Genomic DNA, 21,870 nt, shown 5'->3' on the forward strand with positions numbered 1-21,870 from the left:
AAAATTTAAACCCCTAAGGTTTTCCCAACCACACTACGAGATGGATCTCGCGTTCTTTCGACGTGCATTCCTGATACCGTCCCCAGACTGCTTACGATTTCACCCCGAGGACTGTGTGTGTGTGGGGGGGGGGGAGAACTAAATGTGTTTGCCTGTATTAGGTTACAGAACAAGACAGCAAAGACAGAAGGCAGTAGGGACAAAAAGAGAGAGAGACAAATAAGAGATGCAGACAGACACAGCAGTAAAGAGAGCGTCAGATAAAAATATAGTACATTTACGTATTTGTATCTGGCTACGAGAGAGAGAGAGAGAGAGAGAGAGAGAGAGAGAGAGAGAGAGAGTCGGCAGCCTGAGCACATTGATTCGAGGACACTTTTTTCTCACTTCATTCTTGTTACCTCCAGATGATAATATTCAGGTAGAAAGGACCACAAGTATTGAAAAGATAATGACGGATAGACTAACTTCTTCTTAAAGTTTCTCCTAAGCTGGTAAAATTCGTCTGCATATAGCAAGAATTTTCTAAGATACATTTTATTAGGTTGAAAGGGTTAAGGTAAATAAAGTTTGTGAATACGTGGCCTTCGTGTCCGTCACCCAGCATCACTCAGGGGTGCCCAAACCACCACCAATATCCCTGACACAGGTTTACCATTCACCACCAATATCCCTGACACAGGTATACCATTCACCACCAATATCCCTGACACAGGTTTACCATTCACCACCAATATCCCTGACACAGGTTTACCATTCACCACCAATATCCCTGACACAGGTTTACCATTCACCACCAATATCCCTGACACAGGTTTACCATTCACCACCAATATCCCTGACACAGGTTTACCATTCACCACCAATATCCCTGACACAGGTTTACCATTCACCACCAATATCCCTGACACAGGTTTACCATTCACCACCAATATCCCTGACACAGGTTTACCATTCACCACCAATATCCCTGACACAGGTTTACCATTCACCACCAATATCCCTGACACAGGTTTACCATTCACCACCAATATCCCTGACACAGGTTTACCATTCACCACCAATATCCCTGACACAGGTTTACCATTCACCACCAATATCCCTGACACAGGTTTACCATTCACCACCAATATCCCTGACACAGATTTACCATTCACCACCAATATCCCTGACACAGGTTTACCATTCACCACCAATATCCCTGACACAGGTTTACCATTCACCACCAATATCCCTGACACAGGTTTACCATTCACCACCAATATCCCTGACACAGGTTTACCATTCACCACCAATATCCCTGACACAGGTTTACCATTCACCACCAATATCCCTGACACAGGTTTACCATTCACCACCAATATCCCTGACACAGATTTACCATTCACCACCAATATCCCTTACACAGGTTTACCATTCATCACCAATATCCCTGACACAGGTTTACCATTCACTGACCATAGGCTCGTAGGCAAAAACTAATTCATTACTTCAAGACTTTATCCCCACACCTGGCCAAGCCCCGGACATTATTAGCCGGATCCAAGCACAACAAATTAAGTATTGTAGCGGATTTTTTTTTTTTTTTTTTTTTTTTTTTACAGCGGGGAGGTTTTGACGAGAGGCAGAAGTTGAGTGGCTCTCGTGATGAACATTAAAACCCCAAACAGGCAATAAATACCAGCGGTGAAATTAACTAGATTGTATGCTGTTCATTTACATAAGGAATCACTGACTCGCTATTCGAATATTCAAGCGCGTTAGCCTTGTGAACACCTAAGTTTTCTCTTTCCTTATTAACATCATCAGGAGACAGCCGGAATGAAATACCAAAGCCTTTAGGTTTTATACTATACCACTACAGAACCAGCATTATTATATGAATCGCTTACATCAGCAGTTTGGATGTTCGTGCAGATTACTGTATGCTTTATGTGGCGGAAATGTGTTACTATACTTCTGAAAGGTGTAGCCTGGCCAATGGTGAGTGTGTGGGAGTAGGGCACTGTGTGTGTGTGTGTGTGTGTGTGTGTGTGTGTGTGTGTGTGTGTGTGTGAGAGAGAGAGAGTGAGAGAGAGAGAGAGTGAGAGAGAGAGAGAGAGAGAGAGAGAGAGAGAGAGAGAGAGAGAGAGAGAGAGAGAGAGAGATTTTTTCACGAATGCCAGGAAAATCGGCGTATACCTTAAGGTACTTTTTTTTCGGGTCCCATGTCAGTCAACTTCGTCTGCCAGCCACAGTGACCAGACGGGAAAAATGTAGCTTTCCCAGTACTAACAGACGGTGGCGGCTGGTATGATATAAAGTTTAGTGGTCTGTGGTAATGGTGATGGAAATGGTAGCGGTGGTGAGTATGGTGGTGATAATGGGTGTGGTGATGTAAGTATTTACTGGTGGTGATAATGAGTGTGGTACAGGTAGCAGCGTGGCGAGTGATGGTTGCATTTTCTCTTTTTAGTTTTATTTTTTTTTTTATGGTGGTATTTCTGTGATGATGGTGTTAGAGGTGGTGGTGGAGGTGGTGGTGGTGGTGATGGTGTTAGAGGTGGTGGTGATGGTGGTGGTGGTGGTGATGGTGTTAGAGGTGGTGGTGATGGTGGTGTTTGTGCTGGTGATTTTCGCAGGAATTATGGGTGTGGCTCGGTTCACCCGTCATCGCTAGAGATTTCAAAAGAAAAAGATTGTTGACTTTTTCGTTCCCATGATCGGAATATATTTTGTTAGGGGAACAAAAAACACTAAGTATTATTAGCGTTAACAATGCCTATGTCTGAAATATTAATGAGAAACTTTCTTTACATGCCGAAATGAGATGAAAGGTGCAGATTTTTCTCAGCTCCGAATTTACGAAGTTTTATATAAGACATTTTACCTACATAATAATCACCGCGCAAGTATTTGTTTGCCGTATCTAAAGAGAACAAAAAATAAATAAAAGTGTGCGGTCCAACGGACGGGGTTTGCTTGTGAAATAAACTCGATTTCAAAGTGCCTGAATGGTGTAGGCTATGAATCATTGTGCTGTGCATTTACCAGGGCAGTCTGTTGACAGCCATACTACCTCAGTGCTTTAGCTCTCTCTCTCTCTCTCTCTCTCTTTCCGGGTCTTAGTTACACATTTTTTTTTTTTTTTTGCGTGTGGGTGGTGGCATAGCTGAGAACAGGGTTAGGGTGTTGAATACGAAGACGACGATGTTGATCACGATGATGATTTAAATATGGCTTCCACACACATACCACAATTTCCAAACACTAAACAAATACATATAGATATCTGAAAGTCACTGGTTATCACACTCCTAAACTCCTGAAATAAACATTACATTACAGTACAAATATGTACCACGGCACATACAGCACATGACATTGTGAAACATGAACGAAACATTGCCATACCTGGGTCACCCAGTGATGCAAGTGCAAGTATTACCCTTGGTGGATTTTAGTCCTCGAAACTGACCAAAGCGATGAGGTACAGAATGTTATAGTTAGGTACCAGCTTAAGTGATTCATCTGTGTCTGAGAAGTTTGCTCATTTTTTATGGTCATCCAACCCACTGAAGAACAATTTCAATTCTAACTCCTGAGAGTACACAGTAAATTTGAGTGTTTCAACTCCATATAGTATTCTACACATCTTTGCATCCATCCATCCATCCACCCATACCTGCATTGTCCCATCTACAATATAGGAAGCCTGGACTAGGTAAGTCCGGATATTATAGGTAAAGTATACCGGTCCAATTTCCTTGAGTGCTTGGTGTTAGGATATGTAAGTAACGAACCCCAAACATCCCAAGGATTTAGACCCACTGGACCACATCCGGTTGAAGCTACATTTGTTGCTTGTATGGTTACCACCCAACGTAGTAAATGGTTCCCACTGTGGTGTTTGAACCTCTCAAGTGCATACACTTCACGTTCATAGCATTGTTATACCGTCAGTCCAGAATTATTGAACACAGAATTTATCGCCATCTCGTCATAACTATTGACCGTAACCGTACTTTCTTAACACAAATTTATCGACATCACAGAAGTATTGTAAACAAACATAATCTCCGAACCAGTAGCGTAGTCAGGCAAGGACACTTAGATGGCTTGTGGCCTTGAGTCAGGCCTCCACAAATGGGGAGACCCAAGGTGCGGCCAATCCCTATTCTAGGGGAAAACCTATGGGACAATGTGCACAAACTAATTCATTTGAAATTCCATATGAGGTGCCAGTGGTAGAGCCAAGAGTCTGACTGGAGGGGGAGGAGCCCCACGCCATGGCTACGCCAGTGCTCCGAAATGCTGACCTCAGCTCAATTTTCTCAACATAACGTTTTCGTTATTTATACTTCACTTGCTGGCCTCAACTCCCTCCCAAATTGCCCGTCTTATTACAGAAAAAAAATATATAATAATAAGTATAATTCAGGTAAATGTATGAAGGTGATGTGGCAAAAACTGTGCCCGTGAGCGAGATTCCTGGTTAATGGCCACCCTGACTCACTCGACCCACCTTTTTGTGGCCTATGGGGCTGATGGCCTGAGTGAGGGAGGGCGGGTTGGTGTGGTGGTGGTGGTGGTGATGAGGGGGGGGGGATCTGTTTCTTTCTCTGATTCTTTCTAAGAGTAGTTTGCTGTCTCTTTCTTTCTTTGTCATGTGTCTGTCTCTGTGTGTGTTAGGGAGAGGGAGGTACAAAAGAACACCAGATAATGACCACACAGACCAGACAAAACTTAAAATCCAAGCGAGAAAGTCCGTCTCTATTTTCTCTACAAAATAAGATTATAATTAATGGGGAGTAATGTGAGGCTCTTTCCCCATCCAACCCTCCCTCCAGCATAACAACTTGCAGGGAAAAACTGAGAATTACCCCGAAGGAAAGTAAAATCCTGCTGAGACATCTCATAAGGTCAATGAAAAATACTTTGATCACCCAATCTACTGCCTGTTATTCTGATCAAGTCAGCAGCATTCTTCTCTACTAACACATTAAATTTTTACTACCCCCGGGCTGGCTGAGTCGAGAGCAGGTGTTATGTTTTGTTAGACTCGCACGTGGGCGTATGTGTGCGTGCGATTGCGTGTGAGTGCGTTTGCTTGTGAGTGTGTGCGTTTATAAACAAAATGTGGTAACTAATGTTTTTATCCAGTTTTAACCAAATTTGTTGGAAGAGTTCACGGTTCGCCAAGGGGTTGATCTATTACCAAAAGGTCCAGATCACAGTGCTAGGTCGCAGTTTCAATTAGCAAAGTCATCTTTATTATCCAGGTAAGATCAAACACAGTGGCATGGTTAAGCGTAAGGTAAAAACGAAGGGTGTCAGTACTAAACTACTGAATTAGAAGTCACTGACACCGGGCAAGATCAAAGGTCAGTTCGTGTGTCTGTGTATGAACAAAATAACTAAAACACTTTTGATCTGGTTTGGATCAAACTTAGTGGAAGCGTTGAGGATCAGCCATGGGATGAACGTGTTATTTTTGAGGGGGGTTGTCTGGGGCTGATGGCGGCAAGTATGGGGGAGGGAATGACTTATCCCTTCAGCAAGATACGTTTGTCTTTATCTTAAATTAGGTGCCATATCACGATTTTCTTTAGATTTTGGCAATTAATTCACACTGGTAGGTTATGAATGGAGACCATTTGTATCCCCTTTACTGCGAAAAGCTTCTTCACTGTTATTTTGAACTGAATGGAGATAACAAAGACATGAAACTAGAATGGCAGTCAGTAGAGCGCATACCTCCAACATCAACATCCATGCAATATTCACTGAAAACTTTACGAAAATGTCAAAAAACTCCATCTCGCAATGTTAGAGAAAAGGGAAAAAAAATCCTGGATCTGCAAGTTTATCCGGATCCGCACCAAAATTTACAGGAGTGTGTTGTGGGTCAAGGCCCATTCTTCTACCAAGTTTCGTGGAAATCCGTCCAGTAGTTTTTCTGTAATCTTGCTCACAAACCAACCAACTAACCAACAAACAAACGGACAGGGGTGAAAACATAACCTTCTTTGCTGAGGTAACAAAACGTCATCATTTTGAAAGTAGTAAAGGATGGAAGGACAGGTGGAGTGAATTGTGGAGACCTGCACGTTAAGTGGATCCTGGGGTGAACAAAAGCTTACTGCTATATTGAACCGTAAAATGACTGTTTTTTACACTACTTAGTAATGGACGCCTTTAATGGAAACTGTTTTATTGTCTTTTTTATGTCTTAGACGACGAGAGGCCACTGCTGAACAGAATAAACTCGTTTGAAGATGACAAGAATTTCTGTCGTCATGATTAGATTACTGGAGACTATTTTAACCCGCAGGCAATGAGAGATTTTGAGGCAAGTTTGCGTCTGAATCTCTGTAATTCCTGCCAGGCAGTCTGTGATACTGTGATACAAGTGAAGGCTTCTGCAGCATTCGAGACGAGTTGCATGAGCATCTTAAGTGTCTTATTCCACCTAAACCATGTTTCTACACTATGAACGCCATTGATTATTACCTGTGTATCAAATAGACCCATGTGGCTAATGGATGATCCTTAATTTATTAACCTACGAAATTTGCCATGCAATAAATACTGGGAAAAATTAAGAAGTCTGTGCACATATAAAAGTCTTTTAGTCATTGGCCCGCCTCATTGTTCTGACAATCCTGGCAATCTTTATCACCCGTTTAAGGAACATTCTAGGTGCCTTTTAAACACATTCTAATCATAGTTTTTTTTTTTTTTTTTTCTTAGCACCCTTCACGTATACCAAGCCATGTGTATGTTATTAATTCATCACCATACGTAAGAAAAGTGGAAGATATAAGTCAGAAACAGCATAAAAGTGGGGGAACTATCAACATCGTTCCCAGCGAAATGGACCACACAGTCATGCACACGCCACGCAAGCTCGCGAAATCCTGCCTCTATCTCACAGGCCTAACCACCTCTTAGCTGAATGCTATTTACTTCACAGAAAAACTACACCAACTTGACAATGACACGGATATTACTGAAGAATGAGGTGTGGCTGCTGGTGAGGTGGTGGATTCGTCTTGAGTGTGGATGATGGGTGTTACGGCAATGTGGGTTGTGGATAATGAGTAGGCTTGTCCAAAAGTAAATACACGTTTTGGGTGGTAATACATAAATCTTGAAAACGAGGTGGGGGAAGTGAGGTTACTAAGTGAAAGACAGATGGCAGGGACAGCAGTTTAACTCATTGAATCCACTAATATGTTTTGCATTTTGTTCTTGCTGCCACCAGATGACTTTGTTGATTTTTTTTTTTTTTCACTAAAGTTGAGCATAGCTTTGACATAGCTCTTCAGTACAACATATGTCTTTTAAACTGGATAATATAGTTTGAGCGTAGCTTGAATAATATATGAAAGGCGTGTAGGAATAAGGGATTTAACTCATTGAAATCGCCGACTTTTTTATATGTTCATACATATCAACTTATTTACTTATATTCTTACTAACTCAAGCAAGTTATGTTCAGTTTATGGAGGGCATCTAGCAATGAAGGATTTAATGAAGGCGACGCCACCAGACACCAAAGTTTCGCTACTATCATCTGTGATTTTTTTTTTCTAACTTCCAGACGATGTTATTCAGCTTAAGAGAGATTTCTCGAACTGAAGGGATTTGATGCAGTTTCGTTAACCCTTCAGTACTAGAGATTCCCCTTATGTGAAGTATAATCTCTGGGGTCCCAAGAACAAACTGATATGTAGAAGAGGTTAAAGATCTAATAAAGTCTGGCATGTAGATAGGAACACAGCCAGGGAGGTTTGGTGGATGGTTGACTGTTAGACCGTAGCTGTGAGGTGAGTGAGTGGATGGTGGGGAGAATGATAGACAATGATTGATGGAGATGGCCCGATAGTAAGTGGAAGGCGAAACACGTAGAACAGAGAGATGGGAAGGTGGGTGAGGGTTGTGTAGTGTAACCTGTGTGAGTGGCAGGTGACAAGGGAGTATATAGGAGTTGGCGGGAAGCGAGGTAGGAGGCAGGGGCCATAGGCAATCACCATATTCATCAGCCATTCAGCAGAGGCCATGTTTTTGTGCCAGACATTGGCATCCTTGGGGAGAAATTACGATGAATTTGCGAGTCCATTTTTATTATTATTATTATTAATTTTGTTCTCTTAGGGTCACATACTGGTTTGCTTTAGGGATTTCTTAACATTTCTCCTTAGACGATTTATTTTGCCTCTTGTCCCTTCATTACTATTATTTATAGAGTTCTGTAACAAAGACGTAAGACCCATGTAAATTCTTCTACTCGTACAATAGTAATATTATCTCTGTCACAGGAAACTTCGTAGTGAGCCTCTCTTAGTTATTTCGTTGGCATACTGACTGTGAATTCTCTCTCTCTCTTTTTTCAGTATGAAAATGTTCTCTACTTTTGGGGGAGGGCGGGGAGTAGGGGGTCGTATTCCTGTTGACTTTCAAGACATTATAAATCCCCTTCAGCTGGAGGGCACCATATTCATGTAATGTTGCTACTACCATATGAATAACATTTATTCAACTTGGAAGAGCACCGTCATAGTGATGGGATTGAGGAATGTTATATGTAACCTCCAGTGTGAATAGTTTCCCAAAGTGAATAAGTTGGAGATAGCAGAAGTTACTGGAACAGATTTAATTGTGTTGCAGGAGGCAAGACGAGATAATTCTCTAAGGAAGAATCGGTGCGAAATCTGTTATGCCAACGAGGATACGGTTGGTACGAGACGAATGATAGTGCTGTGTGGTGGCTGCAGGACTGGCTACCTGAGAAAAAGTCAAGCTTGATAACTGATGACTGTACAGGTATGTATAGGTTGTCTAACCGGAGAAAACAAGGAAAACTATCAGTAAATTAAGAGGCATGTACTGGTAGTAGGATAAAATTATGCTTTATGCTTGAAGTGTACGTGACAGTACATTGTGTGTGTGTGTGTGTGTGTGTGTGTGTGTGTGTGTGTGTGTGTGTGTGTGTGTGTGCCATCGCCCAGTCTTAAGGATCAATAGATGTGTTCGTGTTGACCAGTCTCTTGCATGTCTAATAACATTTGTTTTCTAAATGTTGGTCTCATGCTAATATTCTTTTTATATGAATTCCCTTCCTGTCTACTATATTTGGCTTATCTAGCAGCTTATCTCTTATGTCACCTTCTATCTCTGTTTATCACACAGGAATTGATTATTGCAATAACAGATCTTGCAGTATGTGACTCACTCCCGCTTCAGTTATGTCACATTTTATAATTTATATGGCGTTCCATTCCATGTTAATGGCTTTGGTCGTTTGCCGTTTTACCCGTATCTACCAACCTGCCCACCCACACCCCTTCCTTGTCCACGTTCACCTCTGGCTGCATCCCACACTTACACCCACACCCGTATCCTGTCTGTCTTCAATTCATTCACAAGCACAAGTATATCGTGTACCCGTACCCCACGGACACCCACTCTACCCTCACTCCCACCCACATCCCAACCCACATCCCCACCCACACCCACATTCTTTCTACCCTCCCCACCATCCATACAGTTTTCCACTCCTCTTCATCCACCCACACCATTTATTATCTTTTTTTATCTCTCACTTCTACTCTTCCATATTCCATCTCCCCCCTCCATCCCTTCCTTTCCTTGTCTTGCGTCCATCTGTGTTTGCCCTTCTGCTTTCCTTCCATTTCAGTTTCGATCTCCCCCACTCTTCAGTCCTTCCTTTGTCTGCCTCCATCTCTCTTATCCTCAGCCAAATCATTACACTCATTGTTTGCTAGCACGAACACACACCCTTCCTTCCTTCTTCCTTTATATTTTCTTTACTCTCGCTCCCTCACCCTGCCCACAAACACTGCGAGACCCTTGCTGGCAGGAGGCTGAAAAGACGGTCCTGCATAAAAAGGCATCGTCAGTCTGTCAAATCCTTTCTCAGTTTTGATTAATGATCCGGTACTAATTAACTGTTGAGCACATTAAGCTATTTTGCTGTAGGATACGTGTATTTTTTTTTAGTCCTCTACCGGTCAAACCGGTCGGGGTCTAGAGGTTTGCACGGTTCCGTTAGTACGTCAGTTCGTCCGTCAGTCCGTCCGCAATTTCGTGTCGGCTCTGTAGCTTCCACATGCATGGCAGATATTGATATAACTTCACACAATTGTTCCCCATACCATGACTGTGTGTCGCGCGCAACAACCAGCCATCTACTCCCAAGGTCAATTACATATATATGGTTATCATCCAGTAGGGGACTTTATATTGCATGGCAATAACTGACGGAATGCATTATCAGGGAGTAGGATTGTTGCTGGGTTGTAAGGCAAATAAGGCTTTATGTGAGTGGATCCTATAGATGAGCGATTGTTATACGCACGGTTTAAATCAAATCATGGCAACATCAGTCTGTTTGTGTGTTATGCACCTACTAATGATGCACTCGATGAAAGGAAAGACACATTTTATGAAAAGTTGCAAGAAGGAGTAGGAAGGGTACCTAGACATGATGTTTTGATCTGCGTTGGAGACTTTAATGCAGTAATGGGCTGTTCAAATGAGGGATTTGAGGCATGTATGGGTAAGATGGGAGTTGGTAGTAGGATGAGTGAAAACGGAGTGAGGTTTGGAAGCTTCTGTCTAGCAAATGACTTAGTCATCGGCGGCACACTCTTTCAGCATTGCAATATACACAAGACAACTTGGGTGTCGCCGTGTGGAAAATATAAAAATCAGATTGATCACATCGCTATCAGTAGGAGGCATAGAAGTTCTCTGCTAGATGTTCATGTTAAACGGGGAGCGGATATTGGTAGTGACCATCAACTCAGCATTGCAAAAATAAGGTTTAAACTTAAAAATCAGAAGAAGGAAAAATCTGGTGTTGGTAGATACGATATTGTTAAGCTTAGAAGGGAAGGAGAAGAAAAGGAAGAATTCAGATTAGAATGCAGAAATAGGTTTTTGGTGTTGGAAACGTTGGAAGAGGGGGAGAGAAGTGTAGATGAGATGTGGGAGGATGTGAACAAAGTTTTGCATGAGACTGCTGAATGTACGATTGGAAGGAGACATAGATACAGGAGAAAGAAATGGATATCAGAGGAAACGTGGGATATGATAAAAAAGAGAGGTGAGGCTAAATTGAGGAGTGAGATGCAATGCGTTGATGAACGAGAGATTGAATTAGCAAGAGCTGCGTACTGGAGTTTGAATTCAGAAGTAAGAAGGTTAGCTAGGAGAGATAAAAGATGTGTGGATGAAAAGGTTGCAGAGACTGAAATCTTAATAAACAAAAATGATGGACAGAGTCAAAGAATAGCATATGAATAGATTAGAGAACTGAGTGGTAATGCAGGTAAACGCAAGGAAATACCAGTTAGAGACAGGGAAGGAAATTTATTGACCAAAGATGGAGATATTAAAAATAGATGGAAAGAGCATTTTGAGACAGTTCTTAATAGACCACTACCACCAGAAGAGGATATACCGTCTGCTCACGAAGATTTAAATATAGAAACAGGAGAGTTGAGGCTTGCAGAAGTGGAGAAAGCAGTAAAACAGTTAAAGAATAATAAGGCACCAGGGGAGGATGGTTTATTTCCGGAAATGTTTAAAGTGGAGGGGGATAGATTAATAATGATCTTGACCAAGCTATTCAATAAGATATGGGTGACGGGGTTACTACCATCAGTTTGGAAGAATGGTGTAATTGTTAAAGTTCCGAAGAAGGGAGACCTGAGTGAATGTGGTAATTGGAGGGGAATCTCTTTGTCACCGATAGCTTTGAAAGTTTTCAGTAGAGTGTTGTTAAATAGGTTGGAGCCGGTGGTTGAGGGTATTCTGAGGGATGAACAGGCTGGTTTTAGAAAGGGACGTGGTTGCAATGATCATATCTTTATAGTTAGGCATTTGATGCAGCAAGTTAATGAAATGAGAGTACCGTTAAGTCTTTGTTTTGTTGATTTTGAAAAGGCTTTTGATAGTGTTTCGAGAGAGACTATGGGGAAGATCATGAGACATTATGGAATACCAGAGGAGTTTGTGAGGGTCATTATGAACATGCATGAGGACACATTTTGTAAAGTGATGGTTGATGGTTGTCTGAGTGATTCGTTTGAAGTCAAGTCCGGAGTAATTCAAGGTGGTGTTCTATCGCCTTTACTATTTATATTGGTCATTGATTACATTATGAAACGCGTTGGAACAGAAACCGGTGCAGGTATACTTTGGGGAAAGAACAGGAAACTTTTGGATTTAGATTATGCAGATGATATAGTTTTGATTTGTGATGGGCCAGAAGAGATGCAGAGAGTGTTGGACCGTTTGGTGAGTGAAGGTCGCAAGGTGGGTTTGGTTATTAATTGTGGAAAAACTGAAATAATCAATATGAATATGGAAAATGCGCAGGAATGTGTAATTGGAGGTATGATTGTAAAGCAAGTTGATAGGTTTAAATATTTAGGTACTTATTTAGCCAAGGATGGTTCTTTGAACTTTGAATTCGAGGAAAGGTTAAAGAAGGCTAATCAGGCAATGGGAATGCTTAAAAATATTTGGAATAATAACAATTTTTCTGTGCATACAAAAATCAAACTTTATAAGGTAATGGTTAGGAGTACCTTAATTTATGGACACGAGTCTTGGTACAGCACAGTGACTATGGAAAATAAATTCTTGGTGTTTGAAAATAAAGCACTTAGAAGAATATTAGGAGTTAAGTGGTGGGAAAGGATACCAAATAGTAGAATTAGAGAAATAACGGGAGTGCAGCCGATCGATGAATATGTTAGATTCTCACGATGGAAGTGGCTAGGACATGTGTATAGGAGACAGGGAATAGTACGAGGTACACCAGGGTGGGTGGCACTTGGTAGGAGAGGTAGAGGAAGGCCAAAAGAGACGTGGGTGAGGACAATGAGACGGGAAGCTGGAGATGAGTGTTGGGGAGATCTTGAGGAGTTAGCACAAGATAGGATGTGGTGGTGTGAGTTCATCGAGGCCCTATGCATCCCCGAGGGTGCCACAGGAAATGATTGATTGATTGATTGAACTGATTCACTTGTTTCCTTCTGTATTTCCGTGAGAACCTATAATCTTACAGTGCTCCGTCGTTTGTGTCTGCACTACTGTGTACTGAAGTTTTATTATACTGTATTTGTATAACTGATATATATTTTTTCATTTCTTTTACCCTTAGATGTAGAGATTTCATATTGTCTATTGAAGTCGCCAGATTTTAGCTAGATTAGTTTCTTAGTCCTCTGATCGTCTAGTTTTTTAAATGAAGAGAGTTGGGTCCCAGGCTGGGGAAGGCAACAGTTTTTAAGTTGGCGTTGTTAAAACAGATGAGTTTGATCATTCACAAGACCCAGCGACATTTTTTAAAAATTCCTCCACTAATCTGTTACCAGTGAACCGGTCCTGAATGAGAATCCTAGCGTATATTCAATACAGATGGTAGGTAGTAGTGTCGAAGTGGTGATATGTTAAGCACATAGGAGGACTGTTGGGCATTAGGGAAAGGACTGTTAAACTCATGCCCAGAGGAGAAATAAAAGACGATGGAAGTTTCCAGGTGATGAGCACAATCGTCTGGCAATGGCGAGAGTAAATATATTAGTCGTGGAGCAAAACTTGTGTTTACACAGGGAGGTCGTTCATCATGGCAGCAAGTGTAAGTTTTTTCACTTGATGGTAGCTCTCACTGTGTCAGGGTCTTGCTCCATTTCCCATTTCAGTTCTCTGTCCCTTAGGTTTCCACTCATAATATAGCTACACAGCCTTTGACTACCAGCAGTATGTTAGTAGTCATGTCGTCCCGTCAGTCATGCTTGGACACCTACCGTAATATACCTACAGTAAGTGCTACCTGAAAGCCATGTCACCACTGGATAGCCTTTAGCCATATCTCAAGGTTTTATAAAATAATGGACAGATTATTATACCCTAAGCAGTTAGCCATAAACCATTGCATTATGATGCACTGACTTTGCCGGACCCCCCCCCCCCCCGCTTTTTACCCGTCCCCGCCCCGGAGGGCTTGCGGACGGGTATTGTTTTCACTTGGTTTATCTGTTTGGTTATTTGTTTGTCTTTCTGTCTGTCTGTCTGTCTGTCTGTCTGTCTGTCTGACTGTTAACAACTTTACGCGAAAACTACTGGTGCGATTTTGACCAAAATCACAGGGATGATGGGCTATGACCTTCTGATCACCTGATTAAATTTTGGGCCAAATTGGGCCAAGGCCCAGGCTGTAGGCTCAAAAAATGTAAGAAAAAATGTAAAATGAAATAGTTTTTTCGCCGTAACTCCTTTGTATTTCGTTATATCGACACAAAACCCAAACCTAAAGGTGCATCTTTCAAATCTTCATCCTATGACAGGCCTCATTACGTCAGGGAGGTCACCCCTTAGTTAACGTAGGGGGGTCAGTGCCAGGTGGGTCGGGCCAAAAATCTGAAATGGGCATAAAATCGTCAGTTTTCACCCGATTTACCCCAAATTTGATATATGACGTCTTTGACTAGATATCGTGTTGTGTTTATACGTCAGCACTAAAATGACTGCTGGGGACGGGTTGGCTGTGCCTTGGCATCGCTGTTTGTTTTTATTTGTTTATATTTCTATCAGACACTTTTATTGGGTGGTAGAGATATATCATCTTCATTTATCTCTTCACTATCACATATCCTCTGAGCTTAATAGAACAATATTTGGAAACAGAAATAATACTATGATCACGACGTCCTCGGGCGGAAGGGGTGGTAGCCTCAAAATCTACTGCACCGTCTGTTATATTCGTAGCAGATAGTCATAAACCATTACCTCATTTAGCACGTACTTTACTGGACCCTACCTGACAGCGAGAGCAGTCTTCCTAGCAATTCGTCTTTACCTGTTTAATGTGCTTATTATTCCCTAACACTTGTATCGGATGACATTTTTCTTTTAGTTTACCTTTGCTGCTGCCAGACGATATTACTCAGCTTGTAGGGGTCCCTTTGTAGTGAAGAGGTTAGTGAAGGTTATGTTATGTAATCAGTTCAGGGTGAAAAAGTCACTACTAAGCTGTGTAAAATTGTATAGAGGGAACAGGAATGAAATGAAAATGGCACTGTGCTGAAAGGGTTAATGTGCTTGAGTGTTAGTGATTTCTTCAGTGTGAGGTAGTAGTAGAATATCAGATAAAAGACGACTTTGTAATACAGAGATAAATCCTGTAATATACCCCCAGGACCCACCACTTATACCGTAGTCTTCCTAAATTATACAGCCCTCTCACAGGTCCTTAAAAAAAATAGAGCCAGGGCTGACTTAGGCCCGTGAGTTGCTTTCTTGTTTGTATATCTCACACACCGTGGGTTTTGTGGGATGGGGTAAAACTCAGCATCAATTTTCCACGTTCTCTTACAATGTACATCTTTCATCAAATTTTTTTCCGCATCGCTCCCTCTCTCTATCTGCAGATCGTATTCTCTGCTTAGATTTAATTATGGAATGAAGAAACGACATCATCATATACGGTGTCACCCTAGACATTTTTTTTTTCTTTGTAGCTGTATTAATGGCGATTTCTCCAATGTTCATCCGATTTCTTAACAGCGTCGCAACATATCAAGTAAAAAGTAAAAGCAACGGGTGCTTATAATTTTGTTCTACTTGTTGTTCTTACTGTTATCAGTCTCAGACTAGGATGGAACCTGAGCCTCTTTTCCCCACAATTAAATTACCTGTTTGGGGGAGGTGTGGCCTAATCCTGGGGAGAGTTTTAAATCTTTACCACACCCATCCCATCCAGTGTATGACACCCATCATCTAGTGTATAGGCTAATCCCACCCTGTCTCCACCCACCTCTGCCCTTTCCCTTCCCACCCATTACAACACCGATCATCAGTTAGTATACTCCCGCACTGCCTCGATCCACGGCCACCCTAGTGCCTCACACTCCTCTCTGCACACGCATGCGCAATCCATTTTCTGCACTCTAGCCTTGGATTCTGAAGTGAAATCTCTTTCCCACCCACATCACCCGTCATAACGACATTCCTTGTCACAGGGTGTACTCCTCGCGCCGGCCCCACCACGATCCTAGCCCATCCCACCCACTTCCGTCCTCCCACTTCATCCTGCCTCATTAGCGATGTTCTGGTGAAATATGATTCACTCCCATAGACTTTACAGACTTAAGTGATGCCACACCTCACTACACAGCATCTTGCCATACCATACCATGACATATTCCGTACTCTACCGTACCATACCGTGTGTACCGCACCGTACCACCCATCACCCTCTGTCTCCACACCACACAAAGTCACCTTCTCACACCTCTTATACCCAGGGCATTAACCGAAGGGCCCAGACGCTCCCACGTTTTGTACAGTACTTTTGTACTTCTTTTCCTTCCTACCTCCAGGTTTGTGTGAGAAATCAGGCCTTACCGATCAATGTACATCACTCATCTATGCACAGCCAGTCATAGCTTACCACCCAACACATCCCACCCACTCCCCTCCCACCCATTTTTGCTGTGATGTGATGCATATTTCAGCCAGTGCAGGCAAGCAAAGTAAATGCTGACACAACATCAAGTAAATGCTGGTACACTACAATGCATAGGTGGAATTTTGAACTTTGACCCTACCCTATGACTATGACCTTTGACTGGGTATTCTCAGAACTGAACCTCTTCATCCTTGGCTTACTTTGAACCCTTCCACCAAATTTGGTCTACATTGGACAAAACCTTCAAACTGACCTCCCTTTGTGACCTTGAAAGGGACCTGCTCTTCTCAAATAGAATTAGCCAAGCCCTTGGTTGGCCTTAAGCCCTTCCACCAAGTTTGATCCAGATCACATCAGAACTATTTTAATTCCTATGTTCACACAAAAACACATAGGTCAGACTTTTTGACTTTGCCCAGTGACCTTGACCTTTTGAGTAATTGTTCTTTGAATCGACCCCCAGCGTTCTTGCCTTCCTCAGACCTTCCACATTTGGTCTAAATTGGATCAAAACTGTTGAAGTTGATTTTTTTTTTCAAAGTTGAGGGACGATTCTTGTAACGCGCGGGGACAGTGAAGGTTACATTTTTTTTTATCTCCAGTTCGATAACTGGTCACCAAGTTTATAATAATCATCTGGGAAGATGGTGAGAATACAGTGAAAATGCATCACTACTAAATATGTCATGAGACGAGGATGCTAATACTTTTGGACTCACAAAATGCCAACAGTGGACATGTGGTGATACATCTGTTGTAAATGTGCTGGTGTCAGGAGCCACTAACAGCATATTGTGGCAGCGTGTTCTTTTCTCAGTGTTGGCTGTATTCTCGTTGGCCTTGGAAACTTCCTATCAGTTCTTCTATTGCGATTGATTCTGCATATTTCGCCTCAATATTTTTGTGTATTTATATTTCTGTTTGTGGTACCAACACTGTTTACATGAGTAACATGTACGATGATATAAAGGTGATGGACGCACAGTTTATCGGTGAGGAAGAAAGGTAACGATATTATTTATATAATAAACTAGAATCCAGCCAAGAGTCCTAAGCAAAGAAATAATTTGTGCAATCAAGAGGCAGTTGCCTTTCCGTCGGGCAGGTGGTGTATTTTGCTTAAGTGATTTTAAGTACAGCACAAATACTAAAACATAAAAGGGAAAATATCGTACGACGAGGATGGGATTCGAACCCACGCAGGGAGACCCTATTGGATTAGCAGTCCAACGCCTTAACCTCTCGGCCACCTCGTCTGAGAAAAAAAATGCATTCAGTTATCCGGCCGATCAGACTTCTGGACAAAGTTTGTTTTTCCCATGTCCTTGTTCACCCAGCAGTGCAACGGGAGATTTACAGTAAGTGTCAACTAATTCTTGCCGACCGTATTCTAGGAGAGGACTAAGACTTACCGCAAACTGATACTCTAGTGCTGTAAGCGGGAGGCGGGCACCATCCACTCATTTGATGCACTGCTACCTTCTGGTAACCATACAGAGTAACAAGCCAAATTTCAAATGTTTTCTTGTAATCCGGGAAACAAGTTACTATGTCGGATGGTAACCATGTAATCAAATGACGGCAGGTGGTCAGGTGGGTTAAGACTAATGGGATGAGGGTCGGATGGGCTTACTCTGAGAGATAACTAGGGTTTAATGTTTCCATAATGCCACTCAGAGGCCAGCGAGGCTAGTTGCCTTCGCCTTAAATGTCGGGGCTGAGTAGCCCAGCCCCGGGACCTTATGCTCCTGATGGGACAAAAGACTGCATGATAGAATAACCTAACCGACCCTCGTGTACGTGATATAGAGGATTATTTTTGATATATTTATAGCCGTAATTTGTATGTCTGTATCTGACCATTAAAGTGCCCAGCAGGGCCGAACTTTCTCCACGGAAGAAGAGTGACAGAATCCTTTCTTCCTCATGCTCGCTATGTACGAATCAGAAAGAGACGTTTCTTGTAACAGTAGCGTAGGTGAAAGTTTTTTTAAAGTGGATGTCTTTATCTGTGTCAGACTGTACAGTATGTGTCACTGGTATGAACCAATAGGGTTTGAATTATGATGGTATATGAAAGGACATACTACCAACGCTCACTTCAAATGTCCATGTAGGCTGGATTCGAACCAGACTCAGAAACAGCAGATCGGGGAGTGAATGCGATTATCACAGAGCCACAGAGTAACATACTGATGTAAATAAAAGCCGTAAAGGTGGCCAGATAGACGTTGAGACAAATGAATGGACAGAGAGACAATTAGATGCAGTTAGACAAACACAGATACACACGATCAGAGACAAAACAAAAGAGAGAGAACGGAGAAAAAATGGAGGCTGCAGAAGGAAACATATCGATGCAGCTGACTGACCTGGATGTATGACTGAAAAGACAGTTTTATTTGAAAGTCAGATCGATGCTGCCTGATTGATTGTTTGAGCCAGTGACTGAAGAGACTCATTTGGGATTGGTGTGCTGGGGTGTGAGAGGCAGACACAGGCATGAGGAAAATCTAAGGGTTTATGATAGGGGTTGGCTGTATTTAATATCCATTTGTACGATGTATACTGCAAAGATATAGATACCCAAACTCTACCTTTGCTAATGCTTACCAAATACATAACAACCTAAGCGAACAAGATCATTACAGAATCAGGAACAGGAGGTATGTCTAAGGGGAGTTAGAAGAGGTGTTGGTAATTTTCTCCATCAGTTTGTTTAAGGCCTACCACAGGGGCATGGGTGCCCAAATTTACCATTCATTATGCTGGCTAAGTACGAGTCAGACCGTTGAAGGAATTAGGAAGTATGCTGGTACTGTTCTGTATTCTGTATCAATCCGTGTTAGGTACAGTGGTGGTGAGACTGACAGCCAAGGTTTACAATTCTTCGTGCTGTACAAGCACGAATCAGAATGACAGGAGAGATGATGGATACAGGAAAAATTTTCATGGTATTCTGTACTTGTCCGTATGCTGTCCATTGCAGGGAGAGTGATAGATGATGTTTGCTCTTCCTAATGCTGGCCAAATACGAATTGGGAAATTATGAGCTTAGGAAGGCTTCTGATTATTCTGTACTATTCTGTATTCAGTATCAGCCCATTATGAGGTCCACTGTATGATCAGTGATAACTAGAATTAATAATATCTCTTGCCGACCAAGTACGTTTGTATAAACACCAATGCATGTGGCAGTCGAAGTGTTGTATCAGCTGCGTGTAATCAACAAAGAAGGGATCTGTACTCCCGTTGTGCAGTACATTTTGCAACACAGGACCAAGAGCTGTGAACCACTGTTCTGTGTGTTGTATTTCAGCATCCATATATCCTATTGTCTTGACGCCTTCATTATTGTATTTCATATTTACTAACTCTAGACAGCTCTAATCAACGCAGGAAAGACTTCACATATTGCAGGGGTTAATGAAGTCTGTAACTCGAGTTCTTCTAATTCTACCTTATCTGAAGGGGAGAAAAGCTTTCTGTGGTAGCAGTAACGTAACAAAAATCGTCACAGGTTGAAAGGCAAAAAGTATTGTACAAATAATGTGGCATCATCCTGAATTTACTGTTGCTTAGTGTTACCAGAGACAGTGACCCATCCATCCATCCATCCGTCATCCACGTCTGTACTCCCCCTGAAAACATCTGGAGCGTTAGGACTCGCGACCAGATTACTTAGTACAGAGATTTAAGGCAAAGGTGACCAGTGATAAGCCCCTGGGCAGCATTATGTGAGCAATAAACTGCATCTATCCCTTAGGCTCTAGTCCTAATGGGCAACATCCATTGAGAGAGGCTTAACCCACTGGATTACAGGGCGTTCATTTATTATTTATTTAGTTACCACCCAAACAGCCACATATGGAGAAATATCGTCCGGGCCTGATTTAATTAAAGTTGGAGTCTCCATACTTCTGTTGACTGTACATGAGAAAATGCTCACTGCCCCTCCCTTAGGTGGAAATTATTGCTGGGGTGGTAGTGATGATGATGATGAGGATGGTAGAACAAGTACGTGATAAACATGGGTCATATTCTCCAGTACCTACTGTAGGAGAATCTTTAGCACCTCGCCTTTGTCAACATCTTTTGCTTTTTGCGTCTTGTTATTCATTTGCATAATGTTTATATCTTATATACTCGATGTTGTTTGCGATAATGTCTTGAAAATAAACAATTACACACAATATGGTGCAACCTCCCTTCTGCAGTGACGTCATCTTACTGATCATGCTGCCATTAGATATTTTAATCAACTATTGTGTTCAGTTCTCAAAGTGAAACAAATTACTTACGGTTGTACGCACATTTTGAAATTCGCCCTTGGTTTAAATAATAATCTGGGGATGGGATGGGCAGGATTAAAAAAAAAAAAAAAAAAAAAAAAGGCATTATCACCGTTAAGAAATAAAACATGGGAACACGACCACAAATCAGTTGAAAATATAGCAGAGTAAATTATGTAAAGAAGGGAAAACGACGAAGAAATAAAAACAGAAAGGAAGATAACAAAGGAAGAACAACATACGAGTATACAGCTGGGTGTTAAAAGTGAAGAAAACAACGAAGAAAGGACATGTGGGGGACTTAAAGTGGAAAGAGAGGACAGGAAATCTGGCACAGTGAGGAGTCTGACTGATGTTATAATATGTAAAACCAAGAAAAAGGCTTACAGTACAAGATCCCTCCGTACACAAAGCAAGACGTGTCCACGATAATCCTGAATGATAAGAGCAAACACAGCTTAACTTCTGATCAGCTTACATACCGGTACCTTGCTTACTGGCTTTAGTCGGAGCTTCTAGTTTATCCCTTTGACTGCAAAGTAAGAAGGTTGCAATTTGTTCTTGGCTAACTTGAGTGTTTTTTTTCTACGATAAACTTACAGCTGCCAAAAGCTAAAATTTTCGATTATCATTGTAGCTATAAAATAAAAACTTTGTAGTTTACTCCAAGTTCAACAAGGTAGCTTTATTTAGCTGAAAAGAAACCAACTGCAGCTAAAAGGCTAAAGATGTGTAGTCGAACAGTTAGTGTGGTAATCGGATAGTCCTTATATATCATCGGCCTAAGAAGATTACATTTCAGTATCATGTCACTTGTACCTGTTCCATCGTATTTCTTGACCTGGTTCTCTGTGACTCCACCACACAATCAGGGTCATGTTACCTCACACCCTCAGGCGTGGTGAGGCTGGCAGGGCGGCACGGTGGTGGTTTGTGCAGCAGAATGAAGGTCCAAGTACCCTTTGAGGTCCAGTAGTCCTACAGCACACCAACAGGGCTGATCCCTGCACCGCTCACCACAACAACTGACGAAGGATAGAAGTAACTGGAGGAGTAGGTTTGGTAATGCATAATCCGCAAAATAATAAT

At 41.9% G+C, this 21,870-nt stretch overlaps 1 non-coding gene across 1 annotated transcript; it reads right to left on the bottom strand.

The window, feature by feature from the left end:
- Positions 1 to 17,663: 17,663 nt before the first annotated feature.
- On the bottom strand, positions 17,664 to 17,745 carry TRNAS-GCU (transfer RNA serine (anticodon GCU)). Its single transcript has one exon. It is a non-coding gene; the product is annotated as a tRNA-Ser (tRNA).
- Between the last annotated feature and the right edge of the window lie 4,125 nt (positions 17,746 to 21,870).

The sequence above is a fragment of the Coenobita brevimanus genome, chromosome 114 (assembly GCF_032717465.1).
Source record: "Coenobita brevimanus isolate Jiangsu-jjx chromosome 114, ASM3271746v2, whole genome shotgun sequence".
NCBI lineage: Eukaryota > Metazoa > Arthropoda > Malacostraca > Decapoda > Coenobitidae > Coenobita > Coenobita brevimanus.